Source organism: Vitis riparia, chromosome 19 (genome assembly GCF_004353265.1).
Source record: "Vitis riparia cultivar Riparia Gloire de Montpellier isolate 1030 chromosome 19, EGFV_Vit.rip_1.0, whole genome shotgun sequence".
Lineage (NCBI taxonomy): Eukaryota > Viridiplantae > Streptophyta > Magnoliopsida > Vitales > Vitaceae > Vitis > Vitis riparia.
In genome coordinates, this window is record NC_048449.1 from 6,118,646 (window position 1) to 6,142,766 (window position 24,121).

Sequence of the window (24,121 nt, forward strand, 5' to 3'; positions counted from 1 at the left end):
ATCACTAAAGACTACTAAAACCTACTCACCTCCATTGTCTCATTTTATTTGACGACTTCTTCAAGAGCTTGAATTATATTAAATAACTTACAAAAGGATTTCAAATGAAAATTAACTATATTTATAAAAACTTTTATTAGTTATAACTAAATTAATAGCCATTAATTCCAAGCATGCCCCTTAAATATGTTTTTAAAACTTGTTAAATTATTGAATTGAATTACCTAACAAACACAAAATTAAATACTTAATCAACAAAAAAGTTTGAAGGAACTCAAATTCACAAGATGAAAGTATCACAATAGGCTACTTATTTTAGATTTAAGTGAATGCGATGCCTCACTAGAAAATCATGAACCTAATAGTGCTCTTTCCATCATTCAACTCTTTAACCCAATAACTAGCACTTAATTCAATGAGTATGAGTTGTTGATGGATAAATAATATATAACATACTGCATCTTTCATGTAATAAAAAATAACATTTTTCGAGTTTTTCTTCTGGCAGTCTTCATATGGTGGTCCCTATTAAGGTTTTCATGAAACAGGCAGCAACTTAAACTCCATAGAGAAAATAAGGCCTGTACTTTTGTAGGCTACTTATGAAACCCTTGAATATTGTTGAACTCATGGAGAAAATCAAACACCATACATATTTAGATTATTTCCTTGGACAATTAAATCATCTATATACAAACAAACAAACAAAATTCATCTTTCTCTAGCTAGTCAAGGGTGGATTAATTCGGCTCAATCAATAGGGAACCGGTTCAACTGGTTACCTTTTCTTGGTTGAGGACTAGTCAAAAGGTGTAAAGTTTTTCTCTCTTTTCTAGAAGGTTAGTGTTCTTGGTCGAGAGAAACCCTTTCCTGGTCGAGGGTACGCCTTTCTCGGTCGAGGTTTAGTGAAACCCTAACAATCATTTGTGGGGCATTAGTTGTCCAACAGCTAGTCAACTAATTGAACTAGAGCTCAATCGAGAATGCCACTTGGTGTAATTTTTAGTGTCCGAGGTTGTAAACTTATAAATAGAGAACTCTCATTTATTTATTACCCTGAGAACACTTATATTAAACTCTTTACTTACCTGCTTCTCTTATTAAAAACTCTCTTTGGTGCATTGACCATTCACTTTCAAATTCAATCCTAGTGCACCTTTGTGATTCATCATAACTTCTTTATATTTTTTCATTTATTGAGTTAGGTTAAGTGTGCTTAAACTCTCATTTATTTGAGTAAGGTTAAGTGTTACAGTTTCAAGTTAGGATTGAACTTGAAGAAAGATTTGTAGAGCCCAATGGAGCCGATGAATCCAATTGTAAAGACTTGAAAACTTGGGTGAAAGCTTCAGATTAGTGGAACTTTCACTTGGAAGGAACTTGAGAAGAGTAGAGATAGGCAATAAACCACTATAAATCAGTGTTTGCATTTCTCTATCTCAATCTCTTTACATTTATTGAACTATTACTTGTTTATTTAAAGGTTTTTCAATTTTTATTTTTTAAAACTCAATGCACCCTCCTTCTTAGGTGATTTGCTTATTTAGATTAGCTTTGTTTCACAATACTACTTCCATTCTTATATAAATTTTTGGAGAAGACACTTAAGTTATTAAACAAAGCCTCATAATATGCTTGTTTAAGGCATATTGCAGGTGATATGATGTTATCAAAATAGTTTAAGAATTTAAAACTTTTCATAAAGGAAGCTTCTTTCTACATGGTTAATGATAATATTTTAAAAAAAAATCATCATAATTAGTTGCAATAACACCAAGACCATAGGCACTCATAGAAAATTCAATTCTTTATCTTCATGTTCCCTTTAACTTTTTTTTTTTTTTTTGATATAGAAACAATGTAAATCTAGTTTGAATACACTTCTTGTTTTTGGTTTTTAAAAATAAAACATATCAATAATTTATATATAACAAGAAAAAACAAAAACAAAATATAGTAATAATTTATATGTAACAAGAAAAAACTCTTATACAAAGAAGTATAGACTTACCTTATCTATTTAAGATTAAATTTCAATTTTTTTTTAAAAAAAATTTAATACAAATTTATTGAGACATCAAAATTTTAAGTAGTTTTAAAAATTTATTAGCTTTCTAATGTAAATTTTAAAAGTTTTTATATTTTATATAAAATTATTATTTTTTATTTTTAAAAATAGAAAACAAAAAAGTATATCCTAACCACGCATATTTACCTGATTTTCTTTTATTTTATCATCATCTTTCTCGTTAGAGCTTGTGTCCACTGCTCTCTCTTGTAAAAGAGACTGCACAAAAACAAGAAGGAATATCAATTTTTATTATTTAAGTACAATTCAAAATAGTGAATGTAATAAGTATTGGTTTTGAAATTTAAACATAATCCATTAAACAAGTGGAAGAGAATACTATGATAATTTCTTATTTTATTTAACATATCTAATCACTAAAGAGTACTAAAACCTAACTGACTTCCATTGTCTCGTTTTATTTGACTGCTTCTTCAAGAGTTTGAATTATATTAAATAACTTATAAAATGATTTCAAATGAAATTTAACTATGTTTATAAAATTCTTTTACTGATTATAACTAAATTAATAACGTTTGATTCCAACAAATTTTTCATCACACACTTCACTATGAATAATTTTTTCCATCCAATCTCACACTAATAGATCGAAGAGAATCATCTCTTTCAATAGCCATGGCGGATAAACAACAAATAATCACTAAACAAACGAAAACAATAAAAACTATTGAAAACAAATATAAAATCAAATATCATGATTAGGTATGAAAAACAAATGCAACACCCTATAATAAAAAATGAAGATTTTTTTTTTTTTTAATTTTTTTGGTGCAGAAACTATGTATGGGATTAAACTCTCCTCAATGAAAGAATAAATTAGGAGTTCCATTAAAATTAATTGTGCTTTGATGCCATGTGAGATTCAAGAATTATAAAGAGAAAGAGGAAAGAAAATTTAGGGTTTCTTATTCAAACACCTTAAAAAAAAGGCACAAGACAAATAGAGTTTAAATATGTTAAATAAAAAAGAAAAGAATTAATTTACTCTACTCCTAAAAGGAAAAATAATATAAACTATTTAAGAAGAAAAATTTCAAATTATTCCAAATGAATTTGAAGGCAACATTTTTCTTACCTTGTCAGCTGTTTTGTAAGAGTTGTCTTCCTGTTTCTCCCATGCTTCTTTGGCAGTATTTGCGCGCGATATCTTCTCAAAAGTATTTTCATCTATAGCTTGATAGATGAAGCTAAGAGCTTGCTTATCTTTCTTGCTTGCATCACTAATATAATCCCTTTGAGTCTGCGATGGCTTACATTCATCTTCAGGCACTTGAGAGCCTTTTTTTGTGACTTCCCTTACACTTTTGGAATCAAGCAAAGTCTTCATCTGAATGCTCCAATTTTCGAAGTTGTCTTCTTTGAGTAGAAGGGCTTTAAAAAAAGACTTCTTAGTAGTCATATTTCTCTTGTAATCCTAATAGGAATTGTTGGAGTAAATTAGAATATTATTAATGAAATATGATGACCTATAAAACAGTTTGGAGAAGGGAAATTTTCAAATTGGTAGAAAGTGTCAAGTGCTGAGAGAGAGAGAGAGAGAGAGAGAGAGAGAGAGAGAGAGAGAGAGAGAGCCTTTTGGAAACTTGACAAGAGTGTGAACATATGAGTAGTAGATATTGATAATTAATAAGGATAGAGAAAAAAAATCCAATAATCTTACTGACTTTGAAAAAAATTGTAATGAATTATAGTAGATGTGGATAATTGATATATATATTTATATGATGATAAGTAGTAGATATTGATAATTAAGGGTTTAACTCTAATTTAACTATCAAATCTAATGACAAGGAATTTTATTATTGTGGGGATCCGGACTCCTTCCATAAACGAGCACTGAATCCCGTACATACAAAACCTAACCGGGTAGGCTCCATAAATACACGTCCGTTATGCTCACTCTACTGTTATGCAACATCAATGAGATGTTACTACATTAAAAGGAAAGTTTAAAATGACGAGAATGGAAGGTAAGTGGTTTTTCTACATTTCTTTCTTCTTAAGGCAAAATGGCTTCAACTAACTTAACCATCGGAGAAGTCTGCCCAAAACCCATCCGGGCACTCTTTTGCAGGGTGTTCAAGGGTATTCAAAGGAGGAGAAGTTAGAGCAGCTACCCGGGAGGTCACACAGAAGAAGGGCTCAACAATTGTGATTCAAATTCAATCTTGGGAGGAGATTTTGAGCTTGATAATTGTTTAACCAAATTTAATTGAACTAATAGCCATCTATTATCAAGTAAAAAGGAGGAAAGCCATGGGCAAACCTTCAAGTAACACATAATAGGAATGCTTTCATACCTGAGCTACGTCGAGAGCGGTTTTACCATCATTGTTGATGGCCCTGATGTCCACCTTTCTTGTCAAAGTAAGACAACGTACCACACTGGAATGGAAGTTCATGGCAGCAAGATGCAAGGGTGTGTTTCCATCCTTATCCGGCTCATTGATCAGGTCATCCGCCTCCCGCAAACTCAGAATACATTTAACCACGATAACGGACCCATTTTGTGCTGCTACATGAAGGATATTTTGTCTCTGTTGGTTGAGTAGCTCAACTGAATGAGGGCAGGCGTTGAGAATTGTGATCAAGCCTTTCTACTGCCACATTCCGCAGCCAAGTGGGCAGGGGTTGCTTGATAGTGATCTTGGAGAAGCGCAATGGAAGAGTCTCGTTTTAGCAAATGACCGCAGACTATCCACACAAGGAAATCGGAGGAGGCTGCAGCATAGTGAAGGGGAGTTCTCCCATAGCTGTCTTTCTCAAAGATCAGTCGTGGCTTTTTCTCCAGTAGAATTTGTACAGTATCTAAGTTAAGGGAGAAAAAAAAAGACAGATATAAATTAAAATAGAAGTAGATCAATGAAAATTGGATATGTCTTGAAACAAAATTAGAAACATTTATCCACCATATGCTTGTTCAGATCAGGAACTATTGACGTAAAAGTTATTTTTGATTGGCATAAAAAAAGCAATACATGGATATTCGAATGCCATTTGATCATAATTTATATCATGAAAAAGATTTGGCCTCGATAAATCAGATTCAGAGCCTCAGCAATTCTCATATCAGGACTGCCTAATGGTCAATGCGGAGGAAAAAGAAACCAAGGAAAATGCAATCTTACCTAAGTCAGCCCTAAAAACGGCCCTGTGGAGAGGTGTCTCGTGATTGGGACCTCTGAACAGGAGACAGGAGGGCTCTGCTTCTAGGATCATTCTCACAATATTTACATTAATAGCCATAGAGAATGGAGACTCCCCAGCTTTGTTCCGTGAAGCTAACAAATCAGAGTGATTTGCCTCGACTACTTTTTTCACAAGTAGACAGGTGACCGAGTGGTGACCACCTCTAACAGCTTCATGCAATGGCGTGTCGTCTTTCATATTTGTCATACTAATTACCTCATATACTCCTCCATTTTCAACGTCTAACTTCTCAGCATGGCAGATGAGAAATTCTACAACATCAACATGGCCAATACGAGCTGCCAAGTGCAGTGGGGTGTTGCCTTTGATGTTCTTCTCAGTGAGAAGGGACGTGTTTCGATTCAGTAACTCTTCCACAGCACTCGTGTCTCCCATTCTTGCAGCCAAATGAAGGGCTGTGTTCTTCCCGGGACTTAGGAAACTGGTGTCGTTGTTTAAGTTCAATTCCTTGAGACTATACTTTATTTTTGGCTCTGCGAGTCCATGCCTTGCCAGCAATAGATTCCTCCGTTCTAGAATATCGTCTTTCATATTGAGCTTTCAAGTAATACTTCACCGATGCTTAATTGGATTCGGGAGAATCAGAGCGTCATATATGGTTTGTGTTTCAGCAGTTTATGTCTTACGTACATATCACTTTCTTATCTCAGAAATGAAAAGGACAAACAAAATTACATCATGTCAACATGAATAAAATAATTCAAAAGATAGAAAAAAAAATTATTAACCATGGTATGAAGCAACCCACGCTCGCCACTTGGCTTCAATGATAAGACAGAATAGACCACCACTCAGTCCCCTTCTTCCATGTGTTGTATACTGTTGACTATGGAGAGGTTTCTTACCCCAAGGAGATGCCCAGCTGTGGATTTGTCTTCATAATCGAAGAGCCTGGGGCCATCCATCTCTCACATCGAGATTGGGATGGGATGGTCTGGAAACACGTCTTTGACCCGTCATAGGGCCAAGTGGATGATAACTTAATGTGTTCACTCCAGATTACTCACATACAGATACCGCCGTACAGGCACCAGGTAAAACAATACTGTACCCATGTGACTCTTCTGACTTTTATCACCGCACAGATTCAGAGACACATGATCGAGGATTACAAAGACAAATAAAAAGATTCCACACATATTCTAATTTCTAACATTGAACACCTTCAGAGGCAACAAGACAAACCACTGTAATATTGAGAGTTTTAAGTACAAAATAATCCATTGAAAAAATGGTAAGAATACTACCAATTTCAAAATATTTGTAAAATTAATCTTTGTATCCCATAAGTATATATATATATATATATATATTTTTTTTTTCTTTTAGTGTAAAAAATCACTATTAATGATTATGATTTTAAAAGTTACAAATATATATTCTTAAAATTATTTTTAATTCACGTTCGTTTAATACCCAAAATATTTGTAAAATTAATCTTTTGTATCCCAACAGTATCCACATATATATATATATATATATATATATATATATATATATATATAAATATATATATATATATATATTTAGTGTAAAAAATCACTGTTGATGATTGTGATTTTAAAAGTTACAAATATATATTCTTAAAATTATTTTTAATTCACGTTCGTTTTAATGGTATTGTGATTTTAATATTATTTTTAAAATATTTTTATCATAATAACCATAAAACCACAATTAGTAACTGTGGTTTTAAAAATATCATAAAATCCATAGATGGTGGTTTTATAATTTTCTTTAAAACCACAGTCACGGATTATGGTTTTACAACTTTCTTTAAAACCACAGTCATACACTATGGTTTTATAGTTTTCTTTCAAACTACAGTTACTAATTGTGGTTTCACAAATATTTTTAAGGGGAACTCATGTAACTATAATTAAAAAAAAATATGAAATTTTAGAACTTTGTTTTTTTATTTTTTATTTTAGTGTAAATAATAGATGTACAAAAATTTCTTAACGCTGTACCAAATTTCCTTAAAATTCTTTTCGGAGTGGGGAAAATTTCTTACAATTTTCTATTATCAGTTGAAAATTATTATTTTTTTACAAATTATCCTTAATAAATTTTTCGTTATGACTGTTTTAAAATTACATATATTTTTTATCTTTATTTTTTCATATTTTCCTTAAATTTGAGAAAATAATTTGGCTTACATGCATTCCCATACAAATTTATATATTTATGGTAAATAAAATATTTATTTGTTTTATGAATATTTCACATATGAATTAAAGAAAATTATTTATTTATATTATTTTAAAATTTTAAAATAACCAAAAAAATTGTTTATATTAGTTTAAAATTTTATATTTTCATATGAAAATTAATACTAATGATTATGATTTTAGGTTATTCCTTATTAAGTATGATTTGAACTTATGTCTTGGTTAAAATGTATAATTTTTAATTATATGAAGAAAAAATAGGTAATGGTTGCAACAATTTGTTTATTTAGAATTTCTTTCATTTATACTTTAGGATGCATTTGAGTTTTATTTGTTTAAATTATCAAGGAAATAGGTGAATAACATAACATCACTCATTTGAATTAACACTTTATATAACCTTAAGGGGGTGTTTGGTACATGGGAATGGGGAGTGAGAATAGACATCTCATTCATCTTCTCCCTTATTCCTATGTTTGGATAAATGTTAAGAAGGTAGAAATGAAATAAAAAAATTATTCAGGTAGAAATCAAATCCAACTTATAAGTCGGATTTGGATTTATCAAAAGTAGGTGGTATTATGATTCATTAAACCCATCTGATAATATAAAATAACCTAAATTTACTATTTTACCCTCTTGTCTCATTCTTCAAGCCCGATGCTTATCTTCTTTGTCAAGCTAGAGATTCATTCATCATCCACTTTTCTGCAACAAGTGATTCTCTCAAACTGAATCAATCAAACCTTTCACGACATTTATATATATATAAAAAAAATTCAATTTCTAATTTCTAAGGTTTTGGATATTCATTTTGATGGTTGGATCCAGGATTCGTCATTGTTCGCTGCAACTAGGTTCTGAAAACTCCCTTCTACGTCTCCAATCAGGTTTACTTTCTTCTTTCTTTCTTCTTCTACTTTTTTATCTGTCTTTCTTCTTCTCTATAAATTGATTGTTTTTTTTTATTATTATTAATTTGTGTTTAGAATCTTGTATTTAATGTTTCTTTATCTTGTATTAATGGAAACTGGAGAGAAAAATTGAAATGATTGGAAAAAGATTTTTTGATTTCATGTGTTTGCGATATTGAAATTTTTGTTTCATACATGAATGGAGACTGGAGAGGAAAATTGAAATTGTTAAGAAAAAAAGAAAAAGAAAAAAACAAACAGAAACAAAACTTTTGGATTGCATGTATTTGTGATATTGGAAATTTTTGTTTCATCCTCTCTTTAACCCTTTTTTTTTCCCTTTTGTTTATTATTATCGTCGTCCTCCTTTCCTAGTTAAAGCTATGGATTCTGGCAACAATAGTAGTATGCAATCTGTGAGTAGTGGGGATGAAGAGTATGATTCAAGGCCCGAGTCGATCCCGACTTTCTTGAATCCTTGTGGCCACTTTGGTTCAGTCTCATCAAACCCACAACCACCACCTTTTCCTCACCACCAAAACCACCCATCTATTTTGTTTGATCCTTGATCAAATTATGTGAATGCTTTCTCTCAATCATCAGCAAACCCAAATGCAAACTCCTTGTTAAATCTCGACACGGTTTGGTCCAAAAGTCTAAGATCTGAGCCGAATTGCACTGACTTTGGAAACCTTACAGGCTTGTTTCTTCCTCAACATCATCATCAGGCCAATCTATGTTAGGGGTTCAAGGACCCAGTTAGGGCCAATTCTTAACTTCATCTTCCACGAGGATGATGTCAGTCCATGAAAATGGTGGACGTGCTTCATCTGCTTCACTGCTCTTTGATCAAACCAACGTGGTCCGAAACTCCAAGAAGCGAACCAGGGCTTCAAAAAGAAATCTTCTTTTAGTGGGAAAAAAATTTTAAAAACAAAAAAAGGCTTTGAACCCTATTGTGCAACCTGCAAGAGGGCTCATGGGTGCTTTCTCTTCAACCCTTTTTTCGGGGGAAAAAAAAAAAAAAAAAAAAAAAGATACCTTGCTAACATAATATACTCATAGAGATCAGACCCAACCTCCTTCATCCACACTGCACCTACTACACCAACTGATATTGCGAAAAATAGCAGCAACCGGTCCCCAAGTCGAGGGAAGGAAAACATAACACTGAATCCAGTAACAATGGCAAGATTAGCTGAACCACCAACATTAAAGATCATGTAACAGAGCTACACTAGTGAAACAGAGTCACATTAAGATACAACATAAAATAAATCAAGAAATGCCAATCTCACAAGCCTATTAAAGATCATGTAACAAAACTACACTGATACAACAGTCATATTAAGATACAACATAAAATAATTAGGAAATGTCAATCTCACAACCTTTATAAATTAAAGGGCTCCCATCATGCTTCATAACCATTTAAGACATGTTAATCTTTACAGAAAACCCAATAACTGCAAACACTTACAACAATCTGCTGCAGAATGCACCTAAGCCCACTAGTACAAATGACATATTTGCCTACATTGAAACAGTAGCCAGAAAAAACGGACCAAAATTTGGGATTAATGATTTAAGTAACAATAAATTTAAAAGTAATGCCTACCATGATTGTGAGGACTACCATGATTCTGACCATGTACAAAAATGTCAACATAACAGATGGTTATGTTAAACAGATTAATTTAATTTTTTCTAGATTTCCCATGCAAGAGTATTGTAATGATAAATTTTCCTATTTGTATGTGCCCCACTTGCACTAGAAGGATATTGCTATATTATCACATCCTTACCTTGAACCTAGTGTATTTTTATATTTAAATTAGTCTTTTGATTTTGTTAAGCTACTAACTTTCTTAAAAGGTATGAAAATTAGTATTAGTTTGGTACAAATGAATTTGCATATATTATTTTTTCTTTGCTTATAGAAAATTAATAATGAGGTCAAACATAAAATATTTAATCTTTTTTTGTTCTTATTAAAAACACAGAATGTTTTTTTTTTCCTCCTTTATGATGAGGACTCTTGCACAACCATGAACCTTATTGAGATGGAAAGAAGATAACAACTTATCCTCATTCTATATATTATAGTGAACATACTTAATATGCTTACTGCATTTTGTACGACTACAAGGAAACGTTATTAGAGACAAACATTGATGGAACGACCTGTACATAGAGAATTCTTGCGAGTTGAAAATCTTAATCGATTGATTTATGGGAGTGATATAGCATGTATGGAGCAACTTAGGATGGATAGACATACTTTCACCACGTTATGTTCTATGCTTCGTACTATTGGTAAACTAAAGAATTCAAAATATGTTGATGTAGAAGAAATGATTGCATTATTCTTGCATATTCTTGCACATCATGTAAAGAATCGAGTTATAAAATTTCGATTCTTAAGGTCTGGAGAAACTGTTATTAGACATTTCAATGCAGTATTGAATGCAGTCATTCGCCTATAAGGAGTATTACTAAAAAAACTAGAACCAGTCTCTGAGGACTCCACAGATGAGAGATGGAAATAGTTTAAGGTATATAAATTATAAATTAAGTTTATATAGGTTTAATTAATTCATATTATAGCAATACTAACGCTTTTATTTAAATAGAATTGTCTAAGAGCTTTAGATGGAACTTACATTAGAGTGAATGTACATAAGGGAGACAAGCCTAGATATCGAACAAGGAAGAACGAAATTGCAACAAATGTCTTAGGAGTTTGTTCTCAAGACATGCGGTTTATTTATGTATTGCCAGGTTGGGAGGGATCGACCTTTGATTCTCGAGTGCTTCGAGATGCAGTTAGTAGGAGAAATGGATTGACAGTTCCACATGGTAAATATGTGGTTTTTAGAAACAATTGATTTCATTTTAATATATGATATATTTTTTAAAATATGTTTTGGAATATTCATTTTAGGTTATTACTATCTTTTTGATGCTGGTTATACAAATGGAAAAGGGTTTCTTGCCCCATATAGAGGGCAAAGATATCATCTCAATGATTGGAGAGAGGGACACATGCCAACAACCCATGAAGAGTTTTTCAACATGAAGCATTCTGCAGCAAGAAATGTTATCGAGAGAAGTTTTGGTTTGCTTAACTACGTTGGGCTATACTTAGGAGCCCTTGTTTCTATCCAATAAAGACACAATGCAAAATCATTCTTGCTTGTTGTCTTTTTCATAATCTCATTAAAAGAGAGATACCTATGGACCCATTGGAACAAGAGTTGGATGTGCAAGACCACCAAGTTGTAGGTGAACCAATAACTATAATTGAACCATCGGATCAATGGAGCGCTTGGCGAAAAAATTTAGCAATTCAAATGTTTAATGAATGAAGGACATTATAGTATGTTGTTTATTTTAGGAGAAAAATTATGTTTGATGTTTTAAACTTATCATTTGCAAATTTTGAATGGTTTGTATGGATTATTATATGATGAACTAATTTGAATTGAATTTGATAATGTTTTTCTATTGTTACATTTGAGATATAGTTAGACATGTATTTATTATAATTGTCTTCATATTATATTTTTTCTTAAAATATAGTTATATAATTTGATATTTTTGAAACATAGGATGAATTTTACATCAAGTGGTCAAATAAGGGGGCGTGGAAGAAACAAACGAGTGTGGACTCCCAGTGAGGATGAAAAATTGGTTGAGTGTCTTGTTGAGTTGTGTGTTTCAGGGAAGGTAAAATGTGATAATGGGTTTAAACCAAGAGTATTTTTACAAGTGGAGAAGATGTTAGAGGAAAGCCTTCCAAACAGTGGACTTAAAGCAAGTCCACATATTGAATCACGTATGAAGACTTTAAAAAAAACAATTCAATGCCATAAATGGATATGTTAACCCATGGTAGCGGGTTTTCTTGGGACAATGCAAAGAAAATGGTTTTATGTGATCAAGATGTATTTGAAGGTTGGGTCAAGGTAAATATATTTACAATACTTCCTATCTTGTATTTTTATTCCACACACATCTTGTTAATTTATTTGATACATTGGTATATTCTTTTGCTTTCAATATATTATGTATTTTATATGAATTACATTTTAATGCATGATATATTCTTTCTTTTTGAGTATCTACCATTGATGCTTTTAGGAAAATAATTAGAAGTTATAGTTGGAAGTGATCATAAAAATTCAAATAGACCCTATTTTATAATTCATTTCATCAAAGAAAAGAAATGATATATATTCTTAATCATTTATCTTGTTTTCAAACCAATGTGGCATGAGATTAATATTTCTTTAAGTTAGTAACTTTTATTTTGAAGATGCTAATTATTTTTTGTATATTGTACAGGGGCATAAAGATGCTAATGGTTTGAGACTCAAACCATTTCCACATTTTGATGATCTAAGTCTTGTTTTTGGTAAAGATCGTGCTAATGGAAAAGGAGCAATGTTAGTTGTTGATATTTTGGAAGAGTTAGATCAAGGTGAAGCAAGCAATGACATTGGAGTTGATGACTTAGAAGCCAAAGTCGATGCCTCTCATACTAATATAGTTGCATCCATTCCAAGTAGAATGGAATGTTCATCACAATCTTGTAGGAAAAGAGTAAAGAATGATGACACAACTTTAATTAATGTGATGACAAGAACATGCAATGCATTAGAGAGCCTTGTTGGTAATTTCAACCAACAGACGAAAAAGGAAAATAGAGTGGTTGGTGAATTGGAGAAACTTCCTAATCTTAATAGGTTGGACATATTGAAGTTAGGTCAAATTATTATGAATGACCCGATGACAGTCAAACTTTTGTTCAATTTAGATGAAGATTTCAAGGTCGAATGGGTGAAACAACTTCTTCAAACCCCATGAATCTCCATGTTGCATCCTTGTTGATTTATTGTCTTTAGGTTGGATTGATAGAAATTTTAGGTTGGATTTTGTTTCATCAATTTCCCATGAACTTTTTTATTGATTTGATGGCTTAATTTTGGAGGATATACTAGTTGTAGATTTTAGTAGATATGGTACTTATATTGAGAACTAGAATGAAGTTTATGTTTTTTTTTTTATTTTCTTTTTTGCAAATAAGAAATAAGTATTTGGTAGCTTTGACAATTTATATGTTCTTATATTTTTTTTCTCATTTTTTTCTTTGTAAAATATAATTCTATAGCTTTTTTTTTGCATGAAAAATTATTTAAAATTTTGATTAAAAAAAAACGAATGTTTAAAATTTTTTAATGTTACGGATTATGATACTTGTTGAAAATTAGAATGAAATTTGAATTCTTTTATTTCCTCTTTTGGAAATAGAAAAAACGTTTGCTAGCTTTGAGAATTTAAATATTATAATAAATATTTTTTTTTTTGGTAAAATAGAATTTTATAACTACATAAGCATGACAAATTATTCAATTTTTTAATAAAAATAATAATTGAATATTTGTACATTAGGGTTATATGATTTTTTATGGTTAATTTTTTATTTATTGAGCATATATATTTTTTTAGTCTTATTATTTAATAACAAAAAAATTCTCAAAATTTATTTATTTTTAAATAAAAAAATTATTTTAAATTATATATAAGGATATTATTGTAAATTTATTTCTTTTTTATTTTCATTCCTATTATTATCAAACATTGGAATGGAAACAAATAATCATTCCAATCTTTCATTCCTAAGTTCATCCAAATGCTAGAAATGGAATCATCAAATTCATTTCTATTCACTAAGAAATAGGAATGGAAACGAAATATTCATTTCCATTCCCCATTCCCGTGTACCAAACACCCCCTAAATGTGTGAACCAAAGTATTATAGTTTTACAAACATGAAAAAAACTCTCAATGTGTCCCATATGATGGAATCTTTCTCTTTCGTTGTAAACATCTACGGTAGATGACCATATTTGTTGTATCCATCTGTGCTATCTTAAAAATCTCCATCTCTATAGATTGTGACACGTCATCTACATGAGTTTTCGAGTTAGATGGAACTGATGGAGGTAGAACTCGACATACATGTGGAACTTGATGTCCTCTAGGTACCCGTACATGTAATCGTGCGATGTGACCTATCCTTTGAAGAAAGAGTAGAGGTACAATGGACTTTGTAACAGGTGGAGGTGTAATAGACTCTGTAACAGGTGGGGCTGCAATAGACTTTGTAATAGGTGGGGGTGCATCCAATGATATAGACTCTATAAGTTTCAAAAATGAATGTAAAGTGTACATACGGAATAGACATATTAATACATTTTTGCTTATATTTGGTTAATTTTTTAATTTTTCTAATTTAATTCAATTTTTACAATTTATAATTTAATAAGTTAAATTTTAAGTAAAAACTAATATTTTCTATATATTAAATTTGTTTTTAGTGTTATTATTATTATTATTATTTTTATCTTTTTGTTAATAATTTAACATTTTGATAATGGTTTTACATGTAATTAATGAAAGTTTTATAAAATGTAACATTAATAATAACATTTTTAAAATATAATTTTGATTTGCTTAAAATGGAGGACTAAGTGTTTTTTTAGATTTTTTTTTTTTTGCAAATATTTAACATTTTCATACAATATCATTCCAAAGTCCATTTTTAAGATTTATTACCAATTTAATAAATTCAAAATACTTGAAAAAATAAATTCAAATATACCCAATAAGGACATTTTTATCATTTACATCCTTGACTTTTATAGAATTTAATAAGTCCAAAAATAGTAATTAAAATAATAAGTTATTTCTTCTTCCTATTAAATATTATAACATTTGTAGGATTTATGTACAAATATATTATCCATTATTAAGTAGTAATTTAACCAATTTCACTTTTGAATTATTTAGTTGGCCACAATGAGAAATCTAAAATAAATATTAATGGAATATAAATAAATTTAAAATAAATATTAATGAAATATACATATTAAATAATGGGTGTGCTAAAAGAAAAAATAAAAAATTTGTCACATACTTAGCAATAACATTTATAGATTGAAAATAAATGAAATTTACAACATGTTTGGTTGCTGTTTTTGAAAACTGTTTTGAAAAATAGTTTTTAAGAACAATTTTTGGTTTTTTCAGAAATAAAATTGTGTTTGGAAACTGAAGTCTAGAAAACAATTTTTGTTCTTAAAAATAGAAAACACATGTTTGGTTGAGTTAATAAACAATTTTTTTATAACAAATAAAACAAAAAACATGTTTAGAAGTTGGTTTTTTTTCTTTTTTTTTCTTTTTTTAAAATTTAATGTTTTCTTCATAACTCTTCTCTATTTATAGAAAAAGATATAAATAAAAAAAATTCAACAAAATATAATAATAAGAGGGTGATGGATTTGAATGGGAAATCAAATTATGTTTTTAGTTTTTATTTTATTTTAAATTTTGGTCATATAATTTTTTATATTTTAATTACAATAAATAAGAAGATGAAATATTTTAATAATAAAAAAGTAAATATCATACTAAATGAGGATTAACGATAAGGTAATAATTTCAATAAATGGTTAGATTTTTTAATAAAAATAAAAATAAATAAAATGTTATAATTCAAATTTAAAACTTTTGTTACCACTCTAAATTGATTATAGAAACATTGGATACAAATATTTACAGGAAATATTGACAATTATGTAAAATCAGACATATTTTATTATTTAAATATTGGTAAAAAATATTATTAATTAAAGGATTTATGATTTATAAGGATATTTCTTAATCAGATATATTTATTTGAAAATTTCTTAACTATTTGCCTTTTTTATCTCCAATTTTTTACTAAATCTTATCTCTCCAACATCCTTTCCAATTATTCTAATTTTTAAAATAAAAAAAATAAATTTGTTTTAAACATAAAAATAATTTGATAATTAAATTAATCTATAAATATAAAGCCTTTTCAACATGTTAATTTATTTTTTTAAAAAAAAATATATTTTCTTTGATTAACTTAACATTTTAAAGATAAAATAAATTATATCCATTTTTCAATTAATTTTTATAATTTTAAAATTTTAAAAATTGTATGCATTTTTAATATAAAAATTATTTGTTTAATCATTTTTTATTTTCCTTTTTTAATAAAAAAATTAAAAATTAATCATTATTTCTTTTTATGAAAAAAAACCCCTTACCCTAATTTTTCACCAGCACTTCTTCTTTCTCTTCAAATCTCTCTCATTTGTCTCTCATCTCACCATCTCCCCCTCTTGTTCCACACTCCTCTCTTCCTCTTTCATTGTTCCATCAAATCATCTAATTGGATCAGTCCACTCCGAACCTAAACCCACCATCGCCCAAATTCAAAATCTACCCAAACCCTCAAAATGCAGAAGCCAACCATTCCACCGCCCAAATTCAAAATCTAGCCAAACCCCCAAAGTGCAGAAACCAATAAAAACCAACCGCGAAATGGTTCAAGCCGCGAGGCTTAACCTCCGAATGCAAACAGAGCTCAAGCTTCACCTCAATTTCCCCAGTGCTCTTATCTCTCTCACATACATATATTCACCTACCTCCGTTCATATTGCAGTATTGCCACAACTGATCAATTTTTGGAGAAAGAAATTGGAAAAAAAAATTTTGAGAACACAAATTTGATTTGAGGGCTTGTGGATTTGTTCTTTATTTGTGGATTTGGGATTTGATTGAATTTGTTATAAGATACATTGTTTGAGGTTTGTGATTTGTTCTCTGGTTTTTTTTGTTCTTTGCAGGTGGTTTTTTTTTTTTTTTTGTGAATAGTTTTTTTGTTCTCCACAAGTGTTTCTTTTTTTCTTCATGATTTTTTTTTGTGTTTTTTTTCTTCCATTCATAGTGTAGAAAACACGAAAAACAACTTGAGTTTTTTAAAAATTTCAAAAGTTGTTTTTAATGTTTCAAAACAACTTTCTCAAGAACAAAAAACAATATTCGGAAACAGAAACCAAACAAGCCCTTAAATTTTTAAAAATTTCAAAGGTTGTTTTTAATGTTTCGTTTTCCTCTGTTTGGTTAGTGAGAAAGCTAAGGAAAATGATGAGAGAAAAACTCATGAAGCTCTCTGTCCTAAACCCACTTACCCAAATATTTGCCTATTATTTTACTAAAAATTAAAATGCTTCAAAAACTTACCTAGCCACTGCAAGACATTGCTGATGGGAGTTGTTAGTGGAAGCCGCAGATGGTGGGAGTAGACGTGAGAAGAGGAAATAATAGTTTGGGTTTAGATAAAATGGGTCTTCAGAATAAAAGTATATTGAATAGAAAATAAAGTCAAAAATAGCTTGTTGATGTGGATTCAAAGACTAGTTTGACCATTATTTTGGAAGATGCACTACTTTGGTTTTTTTTTTTTTTAAAGTAAAGTAGGCTAAAAACTCCAAACATCCACCATCTTTCTAGAGTTAGGAATAGTTGAGCATATTTCATAATCTTGCCGATCAACCCTTGTTCCATCCTCAGCCTGACGAGTCGTGGTATTATCCGTTTACATAATTTATTGAAATTAAATTCTATCAGCACCTCAACATGTCACTGTACACCGTCCCTTCTCGTCTCTCTCATTGCAAGACCGATTCTAATTATTTTTGGTTTTTAAATACTAGTGACAACGATGGAGGAGAGTCATGTGTAATACTATAATAAAGTAATAATTACAAGACCAATATTAAAATGCTAATCCCAACGGTAGACCAAATCAATCTATACTTTACTTCTGGTTCTGGGAATTCAAACTTCCACCAGAATAATAGATCCATCCTTTCCCTATAGAGTCCCAACCTCCTCTGGACTAGATTCATTGTTCCTAGAGCAACGTCTTCCATATTGAGCTTTCCAGTAATACTTCACCGATGTTTAATTGGACTGGGGAGAATTAGAGGCTCATATTTGGTTTGTGTTTTAGCTGTTTATGTCATTCATATAGACTACTGGGTGAATGAATATGGCCTACCAAGACAGATTATATGATAAGACTACTATTGGCAATGGCTCGGTCCCATATCTACTGTGAACTCGGAATCACATGTTTGTCTTTCACACAGAGCGGCTCAAAATAATGCACATTAGTTTTATTTGAAGGAACTTGATGGCTCGCTCTGAATTGTACGGATACAAACTAATTTTGGATAACATGGCTCTGGGACCACCAAACCAGCAAATCATATTTCCCATTTTCAGTTTGAGTTTGTCACTGACCAACCATTCAAAAGATGCTTAGATATTAGTCACTTGAAAACATTATGAAAAAAAACTAATTGGTGGGTTGCTCAATCCTAAAAGTAACAAATACTGCTTAAGCACCAAGGCCTCTTTGGTATATGTTTTTAAAATAGTTTTTTCTTCTTTAGGATATATATATATTTTACAACTAGAAAATTGAAAACAATTTTCCATTTTTTAAAATGTTATTTTTTGGGAAAATTTTATAATCATTTTAAGTTTTTTTTAAGGATCATTTAAAAAAATAATTATACAAACATGAAGAATGATTAAAAATAAAAGTTATTTTTAAAACATATAAAAAACAGGTTAGAAGAATTTCAAAATTTAAAACAAATTTAAATTATTATTAAAAATTGCTTTTGAGACCTACTTTCGAAAACACTTCTTAAACAAAGCTTCTAGTTTTTGTAGAACAAAAGTTTGTTTTAAAAATTGAAATTTTTTTAACTTATTTTCTATATGTTGTCAAAATAACTTATATCTGTGATATTTTATTTTTAATCATTTTTTGTATTTAAATAATTATTTTTTAAAAACAATCTTTAAAAAAAAAGTGAAAACGATTAAAAGAGAGTGTCCAAAAATACTTTGTTTTATTTATTTAAAAACAATATAAAATATTGGTTAGAAAACAACTTCTTATATTGGGTGGGCAAGGGAATTCAAAGTAGTTTCACTTCACAAAGAGCACCTTAGCCATATGGCCAATATCCCTTCTTCTCGCACAATATTCCTTGTAAAAACTTTCTCCACAAGGATTGGAAAGTGAAACAGAAAGTGGTGACTGCATCACTCATTGTCAATTCCAGAAAAATCTTTAATGGTAAGAAGATATTTGAGTTCACCTCATGGTTTTTGAAAGAAGTTTTCCCTTTCATTGACACACACTGGACTCTCAAATGGAGGACAACATCTCTAGGACAGGGACAACCATGCCTTTCTCCTAGTATACTTTGGTGGTATTCATTGTCTTGTTTGTGAACCGATGTGTTGTTTCCTTACGAGATGGCATGATTAATCTTTGTGCTTGAGCCTTGATCCTTTCTTTTGTGTGTTTGTTTCGTAAATGTCAACTTTATAGATTCTACAATGATAATTGCTGTTATACAATCAGGTGAAAAAGTAAACAGATATCTCTTTGGTTTTCTCTTCTCCTTCTTCTTATCATTTGTTACTGATCGACCATTCAAGAGATGCCCAGATATTACTCATTTGCAAAGATTATGAACAAACTTAAATTGTGGGTTGCCCAATATTAAGATTTCTCAAACGTTTCTTCTGTCTCTGCGTTATTATTAGGATGTTACCATTTTCTTCGCTAAAATTATCCAATCCATGTATAGATGGAAATCAATTATGGAAATATTTGGATTTTTGAAAACATGGAAAGTAGCATTTTAGTTTTTTAGATTAACCCATTTAATGAAATGTAGGCAAATTCCATATTAAGAAAGTCGGTAGGGGTCCCACAATTGCAATATTAGCTAGGTTAGGAAATGTAAACAAATCTCCAAGAAATTCAAGTGGCATTATTCAAAGATCAAACTACCTCCATTTTGCATTGTTTGACTTGTTTTGGTCATAATTTAATGTTATTTGATCAAATTTACTAGGAAACCTTTGGTGACATTATTCAAAGACCAAACTACCTGCATTTTGAATTGTATAACTTGTTTTGGTCATAGTTTAATGTTATTTGAACAATTTTGCTAAAAATTCACGTGACATTATTCAAAGACCAAACTACCTCCATTTTGAATTGTATAACTTGTTTTGGTTATAGTTTAATGTTATTTGAACAAATTTGCTAAAAATTCACATGACATTATTCAGAGATCAAACTAGCTTCATTTTGAATTGTATGACTTGGTTTCAGTCATAGTTTAATATTATTTGATCAAATTTGCCAAGAAATTCAGGTGACATTATTTAAAGACCGAATTAACTCTATTTTGAATTGTATAACTTATGTTCGTTTTAGTGTAATGTTATTTGATTAAATCTACTAAGAAATTCAAATGGCATTATTCAAAGATCAAACAACCTTTGTTTTGAATTGTATGACTTGTTTTGATCATAGTTTAAATAGTATCACTTGTTTAGGACATGGTTTAATGTTATTTATTTTGCTAACTATGACCAAAACAAATGACATTAAACCTTGACCAAAACAAGTCATACAAATTCAAAAGGGAGGTAGTTTAGTCTTTAAATAGTGCTACTTGAATTTCTTAATAGATTTGATCAAATAACATTAAACTATGACCAAAATAAGTCATAATGTAAAGGTGGCTTGATCATGGAGCTATGAATATATTGATTTTTTCAAATAGCAATATTTAAAGACCGACCTTCTCTCTTTTTGTATTCTTATGGATTGTTTCATTTGTAGTACTTAAACTATAATAAAAACAAATAACATTAAACTATGACCAAAACAAGTCATACAAGTCAAAATGAAGATGGAGGTAGTTTGGTATTTGAGTAATGACACTTGAATTTCTTGACAAATTTGATCAAATAACATTAAACTATTGCCAAATCAAGTCAAAAAGTAAAGCTAGCTTGATCATGGAGTCAAGAAGATTTTGTATTTTTCAAATAGCAATATTTAAAGACCAACCTACTCCCTTTTATATTTTTAAGGATTGTTTTATTTGTAGTTTATTACGATATGTTATTTTCGCTTTAATTGATGTGATATTGTTAGATTGTATATGTGACAAGACATATTATGCTAAGTTTATGTTTGGATCTTAAAAAACAATAAGGAAATAAAATAAAAAAATGATTTTTTTTCATATTTGATTTTATTTTAAAAGCAAAAAAATAAAATAAAATAAAATAAGTTAAAAATTTATATATTTTAAAATTAAAATTATTTAATCTTTACATAAAGAAATAAAAATAAGTAAAATGAATTAAATATAATATAAAAATAATTTATTAACTTTAATATATCTTTTTATATTTCTTTATTTTTTCTTTTCTTTTATATATATATATTTTATGTTACATTTTCTTTTAAGTTTTCTATAACCAAACATACTCAAGAGGATGCTAATTAAATTATTTTAAATTGTAAATTCAATATTAAAAGCGTATAACCCTATTTAAGTACCGTCCTAATTTTCAACGGGCTTGGTGGGCCACCCTTCTATGTTGGGCCACCCTTCTATGTTATACCCTAATAGCTACAAAGTGGGCTAAGCCAGGCTGGCCCATCCAAGAAATATTCCTGGTGCCTGGTCATGTCGAGTCACCCAATTTTTATTTGTTTAAAAACAATACAAAATATTGTTTAGAAAAAAAGTTTAAAAAAGGATAAAATTTTGAGATAGAAAATGAAATAAACAAAAAAAAAGTGTGAATTATATTATTATAAATTGTATTTGTTTTTAAAAATATATTTTGAGAATAATTTAAGTCTATTTGATAACTTGGAATGTTTTTAAGCTATTTTTTATATTTTTAAATTTGTTTTAAAAACAAATTTTTAGTTGTAGTGTTGTTTTATTAATTATTTTTTATATTTATATAATTATTTTTTAAAAACAACTCCCATACAATAAATAAATTATTGAAAATAATTTAAAAATATATTTTGAAAACACCATATTTTTTGTTTTTTTGACTGTCGTATATGTTTTCTTATATTTTTATTTTAGAGAACATAAAACTAATTTTAGAAACCATTGCTAAATATGATTAATATTTTATTTATTTTTTAAATGGCCCATTTAATGAAATATAGACAAATTCTATGTTAGAAAATGAGGCTAGGGCTCCCTCGCATTTTTAGCTAGGTTAAATGACATTGTCTAAAGACCCACATACTCCCCTTTGGGGACTCTTATCATTTGTTTTATTTGTAGCTTATTATTGGACCAATGTGATATTGCTTCACTATGTATGGGGGTACAATATATTATTTTAGACCATATTTGGTTAGTCGGATATGATCGGATATACAATATATTATATTTTTATATATTAAATAATATAATATAAAATTTTTTATCTATAAAGTTTAAAATATTTAATAATAAATATTGTTAAATATAAGAGAAATTTTAATTTTTTTAAATGAAAAAAATATTGAAATATGATATAATTTTTATTTTAAATATTGAAAATAAATTATATTTAATATTTTTTTTTATTCATTTTACAAATAAATTATAAACATAATATAACGTAATTTATCCCATTTAATATGTTGTTTTAAAATATTATGTTTATAAGATCTGTATATCTTATGATATCATATTGTGAATCCAACAGTGAAAGCCTATATCCTAGAGGAGTGTTTTGATTTTCAGCAGGCTTGGTGGCCCATCCTGTTTTTGTCCCCTCCCAGATAAAAATTGGGCCGAGCCAGGCCGGCCCATCCAAGCAATATTCCTAGTGCGACAAGACCCAACATAATATAGGCCTAGTGTGTTGCTTCATGACCAGCTACCCAAATTTTATTTATTTAACAACAATGAAAAATATTGGCTAGAAAAAAGTTTTAAAAACGTAATTTTTTTTTGCAGGAAATGAAACAAACAAAATATAGTCATTTATTCACTATTTCAACAAAATACGCAAAATAAGTGATTTATTCTTTTTTTGAAAATTTAACATTTCTAAGATTCTTTGGATTGAAGAACCACTTTCATGAGAGCATGACCACTGTGATACCCGAGTTTTTATGGATATGGAAGATTCGTGAAATAGAAAAGCTTTCATAAAATTATTGATCAAATGGTAAAAAAGAGTGGTGAAGGTATATGTATTAATATTTAATTAGAATAAATGTTAGAAAATCAATCAAAAGTCAATAACTTGCTATTTTTGCCACGTTAGATCAAAAAGTGTGAATTCTAGGAATTAAATTTAAATTTGAAGAAAATTTTAACTGTCAAAGATTTTGAAAGTTTTAATATTAAATATATTGTAAAAAATAATTTAATTATTCCTAGGTAAATTTAAGAAAATTTTAGTCACAAAAACTTGGTAAAATTTATATTATATCGAAATGTTATAATATATTATTAAAAAAATTGAATTTAATATTATAACGAATCAATTTAATTTTTATAATTAGGACCTATAAAATTATAAAATATGAAACAAAATTGAACTTAAGTTAAGTTAAGATCAAATATTTTATATGAATAAAATATTAAAATGATACAAAATGAAAATTAATTAAATGTGAATATTATCATTTAATAGATTTATTAGTGTAATTAAAAAGGGTTAAAAAAATTAATAGTTGTAAGTTGAATAATTAAATAATAGAGGTGGTAATTTTATGGAGTAAAATTGAGATATTTGAAAAAATAAAATATTAAATTGTGACTTGCGAGTATGATGGGAAATATATTTTTATTATAATATGACATCTAATTAGGTTTTGACTTTTACGTGTGTGTGTGTGTGTCAGAGACAGAGAGAGACAGAGAGAGAGAGAGAGAGAGAGTGAGGTGAAAAGCCACTGCCACAAAACAACAAAAAGAAAAAGAAGAGAA

General features: G+C 29.1%; 1 protein-coding gene across 2 annotated transcripts in view; it reads right to left on the reverse strand.

Annotated features, from left to right (window-relative positions):
• The window catches only part of LOC117908516 (protein ACCELERATED CELL DEATH 6-like), a 37,405-nt gene that overhangs the window by 2,570 nt on the left and 10,714 nt on the right, over positions 1–24,121 (reverse strand). The window lies entirely within an intron of this gene.